The following is a 15734-nucleotide window of genomic DNA, read 5'->3' on the forward strand; positions in this document are numbered from 1 at the left end:
TCTGGCAGCTTTTAAAGTCTGTTTTTGTAGGAAATTGCCTCTTGGAGCATATAAAGCTAATTCATGGCGGTTCCCAGAACTCCCGCACACCCAGCTGGAGCTCCCTGTGGATGAGGCTGTCTTGTTGACATAATCGAGCTCGGCTCTTGGCAAAGCTCCAGCTGTTTGTGTGGAGCCAGTCAGATTAGGCTGAAAGCCTCTAAATCTTCCAAAGTGTCCCCAGGAAGGGAATATAAAATGGTGATGGTGATATGGCAAGACCCAGGGAACACAGCAAAGTCACGACATTTGTATTTGGGTCTGTCATTGTGATTAAATAACACAGAATTTGTTAGTAGATTTAGCAGAGGTCACGACACAAAAGTGATGGATGATCTGCAGTTCTATTTTTGCCCACTGAATCTGTGTTACATGCCGGGTTAACTTTTCTTTGGGGATTTGTTATGGTGCTACAAAACCTGTCCTCCTGCTAACCGTCCAACAATTTTTTTTATGCTAGAATGTCTATAAACATCTGAATTAATACATTTACAACCAATGGACTTTATTTCTTTGGCACAAAAAATATTAGAAGACTGTTATATATTATACAATTGAAAGAGAGGACTGCTTTTAATTTGACTATCCTCTCCCCAATCCATTTAATACATACTTATTAAAGAAGATTGTCAAGGGCAAAAAATGTTATTTACCTCAATTATAAAAAGCAAGGATGAAAAAAACTTAAATATGACCCTAGACATTTGAGATAAAAGTTAAAAATCAAAGGCATATCAGTTTAAAATATAAAAGAACCAGCATATCCTTTTCCAGGTGTGAGAAATACCAAAGTTTGAACATTAAAGTAATATTAAGTGAGTTGAAACATCAGAAACAAAGAAAGCAGCAGCTATACACAGAATAGATAGAAATAAAAATGAGAAAAACATTTAGTCACATGGGGAAACAAAGTTGAAATAAAGTGTATATTTGTTTGAATTTGATATTGTCCACAATAGTGGACACTGAAGTTCAAAACAAAAAGCAATTTCTCTTATACTCTTGACCCCTCTTTCTTGATAATCAAAATCTGACACGAGACCTCTCCCCAATAGTTTAGGATAAATTTGACGACCGGAGATTCAATAATCTTTATGTTATCCAAATTTTACAAACTATCCTTCTTTTATCATATTCCTTCCTTATTTAAATATTATTTTCACGTATTTTTTTAAAAAATTACATAATGTTCCTTTTGTTTGAAATGTCTTGCTGATACCTAGTCTTATCTGCCTATCAAACTTGACCCTCTTAACAATTCCGTTCAATTTCCTTTCTTTGTTATATCTTCACCTGAATCCTACACTTAACAGGAGCAGAAGTTAAATCTATTCTCTGTGCACCTACGTCAGCACTGATTTCACTAAGCGGTAATTCTTACTTTTAATCTGTGTTACCCGACAGAAACTGAGCTGTTTGAAACCAGAAATGCCATTTTCCCCAACTTTTGCTATATTGTTGTCTAGAAGAGTTTCTAGCCCTTTGTGGAATTTGAGTAATGTTTCCTAGTAAATCCATCACGGACTTGCCTTGTTTCTGACTTTCCATTTGCTAAAGTTGGTGGGTAAAAGTAAAATCCTCGGTCAGATTTTCTTTTCTTGAATTCCAGATCTCTGATGTACCATCTGGAATAAGTGACTTTTTTGAGCTTCAAAATTTTCCTATAAAATAGTCTACCTCATGTAGTTCACCAGAGGAATAACAGCGCTCTGTTTTTTGCTTAGAAAAGCTCCAGTATTTAAAATGTGCCCAAGTATATGCTAAAAATCAGCACCCTCCCCATCACCTCCTGTCAGCATCCACATAAGAGACCACCTGTGTGGAAACAATGAGGATTTCCTTGGCATATGTTCTCACGCATGGATGGAATTGCTAGGTTATAGAACATGCTGAATTTCTGAAGGTCAACTGCTTCAGCTTGCACTTTTGAGGTATACTGTTAGCTGATGCTTTTTATTTTAAAAATTTTCTTCCTTAATTCCAAAATCTCCCCAAAAATGAGTTCTCTTTTGAGTTTCTCTTTATTTTGTACTTAATAAATAGAGAGCATTTAAAATTTCCCAGGTCCTTTTCTGAATGTTCCACAAGTGTTAATTCCCTTGGTCTTCATGAAGTAAGGTACTATTAGTGGCTTCGTTTTACAGTGGAGAAAAGCAAGGAATGAAGAGGTTAACTGACCTGCCCACAACGAGGCAAAAACATATGGTGGAGCTGGAGCAGTCCGGCTCCAAAGACCCTGCTCACGACCGCTGCGTTCCTCTGTGCCAACTCTGAGTTGTTCTGCCTTTTTAATACCTTTACTGCCCTCCTTTCCTTCACTCTCTTTTCCTTGTCCCTTTCTGTTTCCCTTCTCTAAATTAAGTAATGAGGAAGGGAAGGAGGAAAACATCACTGCGTAGGGGACAGAAAACTTTCATTTCTTTCTGTTCTTATTTCCAATGTCGCTCTGCTCTGATGCCTACTAAGAAAAAGTGCAAAAATTTCAATTCTTTATGCCCAAATGACTTTCTCTTTAAAAAAACAACCTTTCCAGTCATCTTTGTGTAACTATGAGGTCTTGGTAATATTTTCATCAAATAGGCTTCAAGGAGATAAAAGCACTCCCCAGGCAATAGAGTTTCAACCTGCCAAACACACACCCAGGGGAATGAACACAGGGTTTCTTCCGCTCCCATTTCAATCAAAGAGTGCCAGGAAAGGCAGTGGTAGTAAGAAGATGATGAAATGAAATTGAACACTAAATTTTCACTGAAATATAAAGAAAAAAATTAAACATCAAAAATTAAAATTAAAGCATAAAAAATTTAAAATGAAATTAATCCACCATGCCAAATTTTCCAGTTTTGTACTTTTTACCATGACTTCCAGGTTTCTAAATATGTATTCATGTTACAGAACATATATTTCATTCTATAATATTTTTTCTCCCCTTTAATTCTTCTGCAAACCTCAACAACTCATTATAGTCTAACCGGAAAGCTATTTCCATTTTCTTCTTGAAAGGTCTCTTTGGGCACACTGCAGACATTTGAGAAATGTAGACCAGCAAAATCAACTGAGTAGTACCATGCACGTTACACTTTATATTTGCAGGAGTATTTTTATTTCCCTTAATTTTTAAAAATATTCAATTCTATTTTTAAAAAATTCATTGTTAGTGCAGAGTTATTTGGAAAAAAGTAAAGTCTGAATTTTTTATAAATAAAATAAATACTTTGTACACATTCATATACCCACTAAGAATAATATTAAATTTAGCCAGGTCTTCAAAAGAGAACCTGCTCTGATATTAATAGCTAAAATGTATTTGATATATTTTACAACCTTTTGTTCTACTTCATTAAAATTAAACAAATATTAACACAATTTTCCATGCTAGCATGAAAAACTCTAGTACATAAAAACCATGTGAATGTTTGCATTTTAATATTACAATTGAAATAAAATGTATGAGTTTATAGCCATGTCTTATTACAAACACAGTTCAAATATAAGTGCTGTGATTTTATTCTTTTTTTCATTTAAAAGGAAAACATGATGTACTAGAATTATTTAGAGCAACTCATTTCTCTCTTCTGCTTATAATGTATGATGCACTAATCTCTAGTAACAGACTTTTATTCAAAAGGGAGAAATGATCACTTTAAAAATAATGTCACTTATTTAGATAATTCAGAACCAAAAAAAGGCACTGCAAATACATTTTGAACTAGTGCAAAGAAACTAACTCCCTCAAATGATTATCCAATCTGTGCTTTTGTAAAGTGAAAAACATAATAATGAAATTTTAATCAGTTTCCTAATACATTTTGTATAAATATTATTTATTCCAAAAGACAGAGTATTTAAACAAATTTAAAAATAATATAAAATTTTCAACATACTGATGTTCAAAAATATCATCTTATAGAATATTCTGAGATATATATATATAATATTATGTAACTTATTAATGTGCAACAATCACTTTGTATTTTTTAGGTCCAACTAGACATCTCTCTTTCTTGCACTCCAGTTTCTTGCTTCTGAAAAATTACCTTACATTGTCTCTAGATATTTCAACAGAATTTCCAAGATATGATGTCCCAATTTTAAAAAATGTATCCCCCAAATCTATTGTTTTCTTTTCTCTAGTGTCTTTCCTCTTTTACTAGTGGCAAAGCATTTCTAGTCAGTCAGGCTACAGATACCTAGGTCATTTTCTAGTTTTTGCTTCATACTTCACAGAGTGTGGCAGCCAGTCACACCAGTTATGCCTCTGAAACGTCTTCCTGTGCGATGGGTACTTGCAGTGGCCTTTGCCATTTTCTTCTTCAGTTCAGGTATCTTACCTGCATATTTTAACAAGCTTTATCTTCATCTCCTTGTCTCCACTTCTGCATCTTCAGATTTCATATTATCCATCATTTTTCAAAAATACCTCTCTGATAACCATCAGTCATGCAGTCCTCTGCCCGAGTTAGCTAATTAGCCCTTCATGTCTCCACCAGGGCTTAGAGTTCTGATGTGCATTCTAATGCCCTTGACTGGTGTGCTATCACACCTGCAAACACTTGTCAATTATTTTTCACTGCCACCCTAGTCCTCACATTCTCAGGGATTGCCTGGGGTTCTGAAAAAAACTGAAAAGAATAGTTGGAACTACGAAGTAGCCATTCATTATATTTTCTGATTCACAACTATTCAAATATTTCTCTTTCATATTTTGCCTTCTTGATCTGACTTCATGAGACTTTTGCCCAAAAATCTTAGTGCCATGGACACTGCATTTGGGCATGTCACTCCACCTGGACAGGTTGTTGGCCATTCCTGGGATGTGGTCAACTCCCTTAGCCCTTGTGGTGCACTGTTCACACCATCTCTTCCCACAATAGTCAAGACACTGAGAGCCCAATATACCCATATAAAAGTCTGCCAAACAATATTAAAAAAAATCTAGCACCATCTTCTGAATACGGAATATAACCTCTAATATGGAATCAACTACTCAAAGATCTTTTATATTACATTAGAAAGGTAGTATTTCTTTTCAAAGCAAAAACTCTGGCTCTTGAATAGAGTTGTAATTAGAATTAGATGACATGGAGATTCCTTTTGCATTTGCAAGTATTTGGAAAACAAAAATATAGTTAAATATTCAAATACATCTTGATTTATTCATGGGCATTGATATGTTTATGTAAGGTTAATTATTTAATCAAAATAATTTAAAATAATTTGACAAGAGAATTATACGGAGAACCCTGTTTTATTTAACGTATCTATCTTATTCTGTGTAACCCTTACTATATACAATCATGTATCAAAGTTAAAGAAGAAACATTCTATATTAAATAACTACCAGAATTTTATATTGACTTGTGCAGCAACAAAGCCCTTGCAAGGAGGCAAAAACCTAAACTGTTCAGAGAATGGGAGCTGTACTATAGGAATGGCTCTGATTTCACTCTAGTAGGGCAGTTTTTCCATATGCCACATTGAGTGTTTCTGTTGTACATCTGTTGCATGACAAACATAAAATGGTTGGGTTCACTATCAATTATAGGCTGGAACAAGTAAGATTTCAATTACAACAGGAGAGCAAAACAGCTGGGAAATCCCCGAAGGGAGGTGCAAGAACCAAGGGGGTGAAGCAGGCATCATAATGGTACATTGCACACTACTAATTAGAGAGAGATGAAGTCAAGTTAAAAGAAAATATACCCCTGGATGCTCTGTTTTGTAGAAGCCATTTGGGTACTGAAAACGGTACCTCTGTGGCTTGTCTCTCTGAATTCTCATGTAATTGTTGCCTCATGAGCAGCTTAAATAAAAACTCTAGCATGAAGGTATGATATTTTTTAAGGATAATTCATTTTTAAAAAAATAAATGTGATTAGATCTAAGCATTTCTGTAATATCCAAATTTATTAAAAGACAGATATCTTTAAAAGGTAGCAAAATTTAAAAATGAAGAAAACGACAATGAGTTTTACAATAGCCTGCAGCCACCTAAATAAGGAAGGCATAAATATAGGCACATATAAAAGTCTTCTTGACAAACATATGTATGAAAAAATGAGGGATCATTCTACTACTATGTGTACTGCATGGAAATTATGTGATATCCCCCCGTGCTTGTTTTTCTTGTTTAACTAAGTGAACTAGAAACAGTGAAAATTAAAACAGCATAATATGCTATTGAAAATAAATTCTTTTCTCACATAGTTAAGATCTAGGAATATAATTAAGAATTAGCTATAGGTTATAAAATGTTAGGCAATTTAAACAGCAAATTTTCTCTTTCATTTTTATACTCAACATGTTTCATAACAATAAAGAAAACAAGAATAATAATAATTTTAAAATGATGTCATATTTGAAAAGTCTGATCTATAACCCTTTCCATCCACTTTTGTTGGAGATTCACTTTTGTTGAGCTATGTGAATATCTTACATAATAACAATATCAAATATTATAAAAAATTATCATTTTGACAAATGTTAATGGAAACACTCTAATGTTTACTCTGTAGCTCAAAAATGGCTGCTATGAAATATGGAGGGTTTAACATAAATGTGAAGTTTTATCTGGAGTCCTCCCACAATGACTCCATTCCTTTATTTTTCCTACTAGAAAAGTATTTGGGAAAATATAAAATCATGGCATTAGTTCAGGTAAAAGTGATTATGGGATCAGTTAAGACAATGTGAGAAAAACGATGACATTCCAAAAGGAGAAATTACAGATGTTAGGAACTGTTGGAGGTGAGGATGAGGGAAGGGAGAACCTAGCATAACTCCAGGATTCTTAGCTTGGGAAATTAGGAGCAGAAAAGGTAGAAGAGAAAGACAATTTGATAGGAATATTAGCATGGACTTCTCTAGGCACATAATATGATATTTTACTAACATCAAATGTAGCTTCATTTAACTTCATAATTTAAAATTATGTTTTTCCTTAATTTTTCTTCTACATGGTATGGTCATTTTTGAAATCCAATAAATCCTCATGTAGTCACCTTTATGTCTGAGGGCAACATCTGCTACGAAATAATTTACCTATGACCTAAATCTTATTTAAACATTATACTGAAAAAGAAAATTTATTTCCCTTACTTGCTCTCCCGATGTATACATAGTAAATTAATTCTAATGTGGTTCAAATCCCGCTCCTGAAAACTACCTGCATTGAGCAGAAAAGTGTAATTCTTGGCCCGTCTTACTCTCTCGCCCTTTTCTTTTGAAACTTTTTTAGGCTTTGTATGAGACTTCCAAAAAAGCCCAGCATGGGTCCCATTGATGATTTGACCTCTTTTAGCCCCCAAAATTCTGTGTTATTTTCCTCATATTATAGAAATAAGGACATTTCTTCTCTTTTCTGAACTTAGAATAGCATAAAATTACTTCCAATTTGAGAATAAAATGACAAAATAGCATCAATTTTTGTATACATCAGTATTTTTGTAATGACATTAACTGTTAATCCTAAGATTTCAAAAATAAGAATAAAATATTATCTCCTGTTTTGGGTAATGGGAATTCAATATTATAAAACTATTCCAAGCACTAATGAAGAGGGAAAGTAATGAACTAGATGAGGGTGAAGGGAGTGATTTTCTTTTCAGATTTGGTAGTGTGAGATGTCTCTAACTCAGACGTATAGGAAGGAATCAGGCAGTGTTTCAAAATTAAATTCAGAAACGTGCCCAGCCTCTATGGAAACCATGAAAGAAGGGCTCTGTATGACAGGCTACAGCAAAATTGCAGCTGCTGAGATTGTGTGTGTAGCCAAGTGCCACTTCACTCTTGATCTATGTTAAGCTGACTGAAGGAAGAAAATCAATTACTATCGGCAGTGAACTTCAGGTAGACCCAGGTTTGAGATGCCAGCTACCCACAGGTGTGTGCCCTCAGCAAACATAATTCTGACTGAACATTCATTAAGAAGGAGTGCTACTGTATTCCCTGCTTTGTGATTTAAGTGGTTGTATTTTACATGTAGACAGAGACAGATGGAGAAGCCCAAATATTGTAAACCTCCCAACATCACCAACAAAAATATCTGCCTTTACTAGTTAAAACTTTTCTAGAAGACTAGGTCTATTAAAGGAATATTCAGCTACACACATGCACATACATACACACACACACACACATACATGCAATTATACACACATTATAAAATGCTCTGATGAACACAGTCTAAACTTATTAAAATTAAAATACAAAGGCCACATGTATTGAATATTTGCTGTTGCCTTCAGACTGGAATCCACTTCATTTATTTTAGTAACAGTGTCCAAATTTGGTCTGGACAGACGTCTTCACCTTCAGTCTCTGAATCTGAGGCCAAGGGCAAGCAAGGCCCATTAGAAACAGCACCTTCTGTCCTCACAGACACTAATATGTGTTCAGGGATGGCCTTGTGGCTCATTTTCACAGGGAGATGGGGTGAATATCACAGCTAATGTGTGTACTCTGGAGAAGACTGCATGCTGAGAACATATGAGCTGGGCCTACTTCTGGGGCCCCATAGCAAAGTCTTTCAAAGGAACAACCCAGAGGAATGAGGTTAAGAGATGGTACCTGTTGGTGACAGTGTTTGGCTCCGAAATGAATGTATATCCAAACTACAAGTCAACAAATGTCCTTATAAATGCCCTTTTGGGGTGATATCATGTATGTAAGTGCATTCAGGGCTTAAATTACCAAACTTGCTTCTGTGGTGTCCAATGCATGATGGAACTAATAGACCTGACTTTAAAATGTAACAATATTTCACTTTCTAATACATTTTTTTTCAAGAATATCTGAGCAACTACTGACAAAATGAAAAATGGGGAGTGAGTAGTGTGTGAAAATCTGTGATTGAGTTTAGTTCTCAATCTAGTTAATTTAGAGAGGAAACTCTACAAATATTTAAATTATGATTTAATCCTGTATTTGATTTTATTTTCCAAATTCTTCATATTCAACACCATACAAAAGATTAGTTTCTAGCTTGAATCAGTGGATAAAATTTCAGAGAAATAAGACAAGAATATACTCCAAACACTACAAATGGCATAAAAGTCCCTAAAATTGGCCAGGCACGGTGGCTCACTCCTGTAATCTCAGCACTTTGGGAAGCCGAGGTGGGTGGATCCCGAGGTCAGGAGTTCAAGACCAGCCTGGCCAACATGGTGAAATCCTGTCTCTACTAAAAACACAAAAAATAGCTGGGCATGGTGGGGGGTGCCTGTAATCCCAGCTACTCAGGAGGCTGAGGCAGGAGAATCGTTTGAACCTGGGAGATGGAGGTTGCAGTGAGCCGAGATCGTGCCACTGCACTCTAGACTGGGTGACAGGGTGAGACTCTGTCTCAAAAAAAAAAAAAAAAAAGAAGTCCCTAAAATTGACAAACCCTAAGTAGCATGGTAACCATCAGTATCCAGCCTGTAAGAATTCTTTGTAAAGTGGAGAATGTCTAAAAATCATATTTCATGCAATGGTTATTTTGGTTATTAGAGAAGTTACCTCATCCTGCCAAGTGTCCATGCTTTTGAAGTAATTTAGTCCAAAAAAGAAAAATAAAATCCAAAAAGCACTTCTCATATTCTTATAGAACCTTATGTAGTATGTTCGTACTTTCTAGGACAAAGAAAATAAAATGTTAAGAGAAAGCCCAAAAGCCACGAGCATATTGTTTAGGGAAACTTGGGGTGTTGCTTCACCAGCCAGAAAACTCTGTGGCCAGTGGTGCCTTTGCCTGAGTTTTGCTTGTCTGGATGAGTCTGGGTTTTTTTATGGGTTTCAGAGGGGAAAACTGTATGCTGTATCCATAGGCAGCCATGGGTGGGCCTGAAAAAAGAGCCATAATTTCTCACTCCAGTCTGCAGCCAGGCCCACAGCCTTCAAGCCGCCCTGGCTTGAAGGTGGGGCTTCACCAGGGACCTGCCCCTTTCTGCCCAGGAACCTGTCTGCCTCCGACCGCTGTTCATAGTGCCCAGGCTTATGCTAAGGGGCAGCCGTAGGCCAGTGCCAAGCTGCCCTCAGCCCCACCTCACCCTTCCTCCCATGCTCATCGGTGCCCAAAGTCCAGAGGGGGCTGAGGCAGCAGGGAGCTGGCATCTCAGCGCTGCCGTGAGCGTGTGTTCACCTGGCCAGGTTGTGACAGCGCCCTGGATCAGCCTCACCTTTGCTTTGAGATCTGGCGCGGGAAGCAGGGAGAGGCTAAGGAGCAGGACCAGGCATTTCTGAGCCCGTGTGGGCAGGGAGGCTTCCTGGGTCCCCAAGAGTGAAGAGATGCCTGGGTCCACAGCCATGGGTTGGGTGGCTGTAGCTGCGACTGGGAAGTCAGGGATCCTGCCTGCTCCCGGCCCCCAAGTGCACAGGGATGCCTGGATCCACAGTGCTAGCTTGGGCAGCAGCCGCTGCACCTATGAGGGCAGTGCTCCTGCTTGCTTGGTGGAGGACACAGTGCCAACTGAGCCTCCCTCATTGCACCTGGCATCACGGCAGTGGCGGCTCCATATGAGCCACCACTGCCATCAATACTTTTGTCGTAGGTTGTGGAAAAATTCCCCCAAAAGGAAAATGTTAACTTCTCAAACTCAATGTGTTCCTTATAGTTAAATGTACCTTATAGCTTTGTGTATCATTTTAATACTACTACTAATAATAGTTACAACATGCACAAATATACTTTATCATATAAACACACACGTATGGGTCTTTCAAGACACAGATTAAGCTGGTAAATATGTATTTACGTACTTCAAGTGGGGATCAGTACAATGATAGCTGATAATGTCATCCATGTATTTAGAGAGTTTAAAATATGGATTATCAACAAGATGGGCCATAATACTTCTACTGAGGCCATTACAATCCAGGATGTGAACACACATAGATAATGCAGGGGGAAAAAAAAGACCAAAAAAAAAAAAAAAACAGCTTATATACAAGCAGTGAATTAAAGCTTTCTGGGAGCTAAATACAGGATACTGGTACATATTTAGAAAACGATTTATAAAGAACTTGGAAAAAAATTACTAAACACGTAATACCTTTTCAATAGCAAAACCTAATTTCGTTTTGTCTAAATATACAAGGAAATCTCAATGTCAATAAAAGTTAGTTAACATATTTTGTTAACAAGCTGTTAATAAGCAGATTTCAATCTCGCTGACTGATAGAATATATGAATGCCTTTTTTCACTACCAGCGTGTTGAGCCAGATGTTTTTTTAGCCACCTAAAATACTAGAAGTGGAAAACAACTAAATCACCTAAAATAATGTAAATATTTCTTTCATATTTTTAAAAACTTTATTTTTAGGAATATGATTTGTATTGTCTTGTGAGAGTTATTACGTTCATTTTTCTTTATTTTTCTCTTGTTTTATATTTTATCTTCGCTTTCCTTCTTTCACTTCTTGTCAGAAATAAAATTATTATTCATTATATTAAGCTAGAGTCCCTTTATATCAGGTGAATATCCATCTCTGAAAAACATATGCCTATGACTAAGAAAGTTTTTTAAACACTGAGCAAAATTGTCAACAATTTTTAAAGTATACTTTTTTTCCTTGATTTTCTGTGTAAAGGCTGTAAGAATAAAACTTGCTATGAAAAAGAACAAAATCTTCCTCTGGGCATTCTATCAATCTCTCTCCCTTTCTCATAATACAAACACACACACACACACACACACACACACACACACACACACACACAGTATATCACTAAATCCAGTTTTTCCTAATAAATAAGATAACTTATTAAAAGCTGATTTCAAAATTCAAATGAATGATTTCCCCCATTTTTTTGATCAGGTAAACAAATAAATATTAGAAACTATACACACAAAATAAAAATATGTCTAAATAACACATCTTCTAAGTTCAATACACTAAACCTATTAATTAACTTCTTTTTTAGAAAAGATTTGCATTAATGTTGTCACCAAAAAGATTGATTTAAAATTATTTTCATCCACCTAAATATTCATGTAAAGCATTCAGGGTTGTTTCTTTAATAAAATTGATTCCATAATAGGTTATTTTCCTTTTTACTATGATTATAAGCCATTTTAAAGTAAGACATTTGCTATTTCACACCAACAAGGTTTTATAAAATACATTTATATGTGTATGTATTTAAACTGAATATCCCCCCTTATGAGGGGGATGTGTTCTAAGACCCCTAGTGGGTGCCTGAAACTGCAGATGTTTTTTTTTTTCCTGTACATACATACATAATAAAGTTTATAAGTTAGGCACAGTAAGAGATTAATGACAATAACTAATAATAAAATAGAAAATTCTAACAACATACAGTTCAACAATTTCACAAATAGAAGATTCATTCTTACAAATCTTAGCAATCTCAGCATACTATTTGTTTTTCCTTATTAATTCCAGAGCTTTCACCTATTTACTTAAAAGGAAGCATTTTATGACGTCTTTTTGACATATCTGAAGTGCCAGCACCGCTACTCATGAGCTTTGGGGGCCATTATTAAGTAAAATAAAAGTTACTTGAACACAATCATTGCAATACTGCAGGTCAATCTTCTACTAAGTGACTAACGAGCAGGCAGCATATAGAGCCCAGAGACAGAAGACGCACACGCCACATGGGACGGAGCAGGACAGTGTGAGATTTCGTCAGGCTACTCAGAGGCGGCAATGTAAAAGTTATTGTTTATTTCCAAAATTTTCCTATAATGTATTCAAATGGTGGTTGACCATGGGAAACTGAATCTGCAGAAAGGGAAATCTTATAAAAGGAGCCACTATGATTATTTGTGTATTTGTGTGTGTATGTTTATGACTGTGCTTATGTGTGTTTATGTTTTTAGTTTGATTCTTCCACTATCTCTGATTTCTTATTACCCATGGCTTATAAGAAACACCAATCTCCTGTATTTCAGCGTATCTCCTATATTCATGCCTAAAAAGCATGTAATATTTGAATAAAAGATGTATGGCTTTTATTTAAAAGAATGATTTTCCCCTCCTATTTTGCTATATTAGAAGAGAATATTAAAAGTATTAAGCTTAATAAAGATAAGCTATATTTATAATTATGGGACATTTACAATTTAGAAATAGTTAACATACTTTTTAAACTCTACAATTACATTTTTCACCTCTGCTTTTGCTAAAACCAGACAAGATTATATTCAAGAGGCCATTCACATTTTATTGTTTTCTTACATTACCAAAAGATAAAAAATGTCATTTAATTGTTTGTTAGAACTTAATCAATCAAACATTTACACTTAAAAATCAGTAACAGCAGATCCTGAGTAGTATAATTTAATTGGTTTAATGTGGGAGTATTAATAAATATCCACACTCTGTCACTAATGGCTAAATATAAATAGCACTCAATAACCCAAATCTTATCATCAGTATGCAGTTTAGATAACATCACATACTCTGGGAATATGATTTCTAGAATATATAAGAGGAGCCAAAATAGGCTGGGCGCGGTGGCTCACGCCTGTAATCCCAGCACTTTGGGAGGCTGAGGTGGGCGGATCACAAGGTCAGGAGAGCGAGACCATCCTGGCTAACACGGTGAAACCTTGTCTCTACTAAAAATACAAAAAATTAGCTGGGCATGGTGGCGGGCATCTGCAGGCCCAGCTACTAGGGAGGCTGAGGCAGGAGAATGGCGTGAACCCAGGAGGCAGAGCTTGCAGTGAGCCAAGATCGCGCCACTGCACTCCGGCCTGGGTGCCAGAGCGAGACTCCATCTCAAAATAAAAAAAATTAAAATTAAAAAAAAAGAGGAGCCAAAATATGTTTTCATTGGTTATAAACAGCTTACAGTAACTTTACTACCAAATATTCTGTGTGATCTCCTTTAAAAGTTCTAATAAATTAGCGTTTCAGTATATGATTCCTTTATAGCAACTTTTATCATCTGTTCAAGTCATAATAATTGGATATACAAAGATTTCTATTGCTTAATTTTTCTTCCATGGTAATGTATTGACGATATATGGTCATTTGACCAATATTACTATAACCACTACTATTAAGGTGCAAAATGCAGAGACATTCTTCTGTTAAACCAGAAAGAATACTTAATTTGGCAATGCATGTGATTTTGTTAAAGTATAGGTTGCAATACATTCTTCTTCAGGGTACAATGAATTTGATAAATTATCGGGTTTGTATCTACACAGGTGTTCTATGGGATCCCATGTGATAAGATATTTAAGGATGATACCATATATATATGAAAATATATGACTATATACGACTATATATATGACAATATATATGACATCAATGACAATCACATGTAGGTAGATGTGTATATATATATATATATATATATATATATATAGAGAGAGAGAGAGAGAGAGAGAGAGAGAGAGATTGCAAATCTTACCTGGGAATGCCTTTAAGGCATGAATGGGATGGGAGAACTGTGCCGCTTTAAGGTAATGAAATCTAGGAGAATCGGTAAATCTAACATCTAGCCTCAGGGAAGAATGTGTGATTAAGTCATTTGAAGAAGGCAAAGAAGCAGAAATCAGAGGTGTGTGATTGTGACTGGACTCAGTGCCAGTGAAAAATGAGATTGGAAGAAGTCTCTAGTAATATAAGGAGCTACCAAGAGACGCTGCTTTTAGCACCCGTAAGTCTTCAAGAAGAGCTACCAGAAACAGACATTGCTCAGAACGATGACTGACCTTGGTGCTGGCACGTTAGCATACAGGGAATGTCAGGTCAGGCTGCATAGATGCCTGGGCACAACTGTTCTTTAGTATGCATCACTCTTCAGGGAAGGAAAGGTCAGTCTCTAATGGCCACTTAATATCCTGGGGGAGAAATAGATGGTTGTTCTTGCAATTTTCCACTTACCAATTTCCTTCTTAGTGGCACAAAATTATCGTTGTAATAATACAATTATTGTTGTATTATAATATTTCAACAATAATTTTGTGCCACTAAAAAGGAGGTGCAGAAATCCTGACTGATTGCTTAAGAATACTAAAGTGACACCACTAGAGAAACATATTATTTTGATGGTAAGGTACAACTATCAGGAAGTAAGTTCAATTGGCCAGTCATGGTGGCTCACGCCTGTAATGCCAGCATTTTGGGAGACCAAGGCAGGCGGATCACCTGAGGTCAGGAGTTCAAGACCAGTCTGGCCAATATGGTGAAGCCCCAACTCTACTAAAAATGCAGAAACTAGCTGGGCGTGGTGGCAGGCACCTGTAATCCCAGCTACTCATGAGGCTGAGGCAGGAGGAACCTGGGAGGCGGAGGTTGCAGTGAGCCAAGATTGTGCCATTGCACTCCAGCCTGGGCAACAAGAGTGAAACTCTGTCTCAAAAAACAGAAAAAAAAAGTGAGTTAAATTAGCAACATAATAGGAAAAGACATTGAACAACAAGGCATGGTTATCATTTCCTTGTTCAGAAAATTATCTGATAAATTTAAAATCTATTGAAGTTTCACTTAAAGATGATAACAAAAATGATTTCTTCCCTGATGTGAAAATATATTCCAGTGATTAGCCCCCTCATATTTGTTATTTTCCATTTTCAATGACTGCAAATTCTGATATGAGCTGAAGCATTAAAAAAGTTATAGTTCAAACAAAGGAATCAATCTTTTTAGGAAACATTTCTGTTTGAAAATACACCCAGCTGATCTTTCAGATATCTTACATGGAGTCTCGTGTTCTTCTCAAGTTATATCA

General features: G+C 36.0%; 1 protein-coding gene across 5 annotated transcripts in view; it reads right to left on the bottom strand.

The window, feature by feature from the left end:
- PCDH9 (protocadherin 9) overlaps positions 1 to 15734 on the bottom strand; it is a 911081-nt gene that overhangs the window by 514380 nt on the left and 380967 nt on the right. The window lies entirely within an intron of this gene.

This window comes from Nomascus leucogenys, chromosome 5 (genome assembly GCF_006542625.1).
Source record: "Nomascus leucogenys isolate Asia chromosome 5, Asia_NLE_v1, whole genome shotgun sequence".
NCBI classification, from domain to species: Eukaryota; Metazoa; Chordata; class Mammalia; order Primates; family Hylobatidae; genus Nomascus; species Nomascus leucogenys.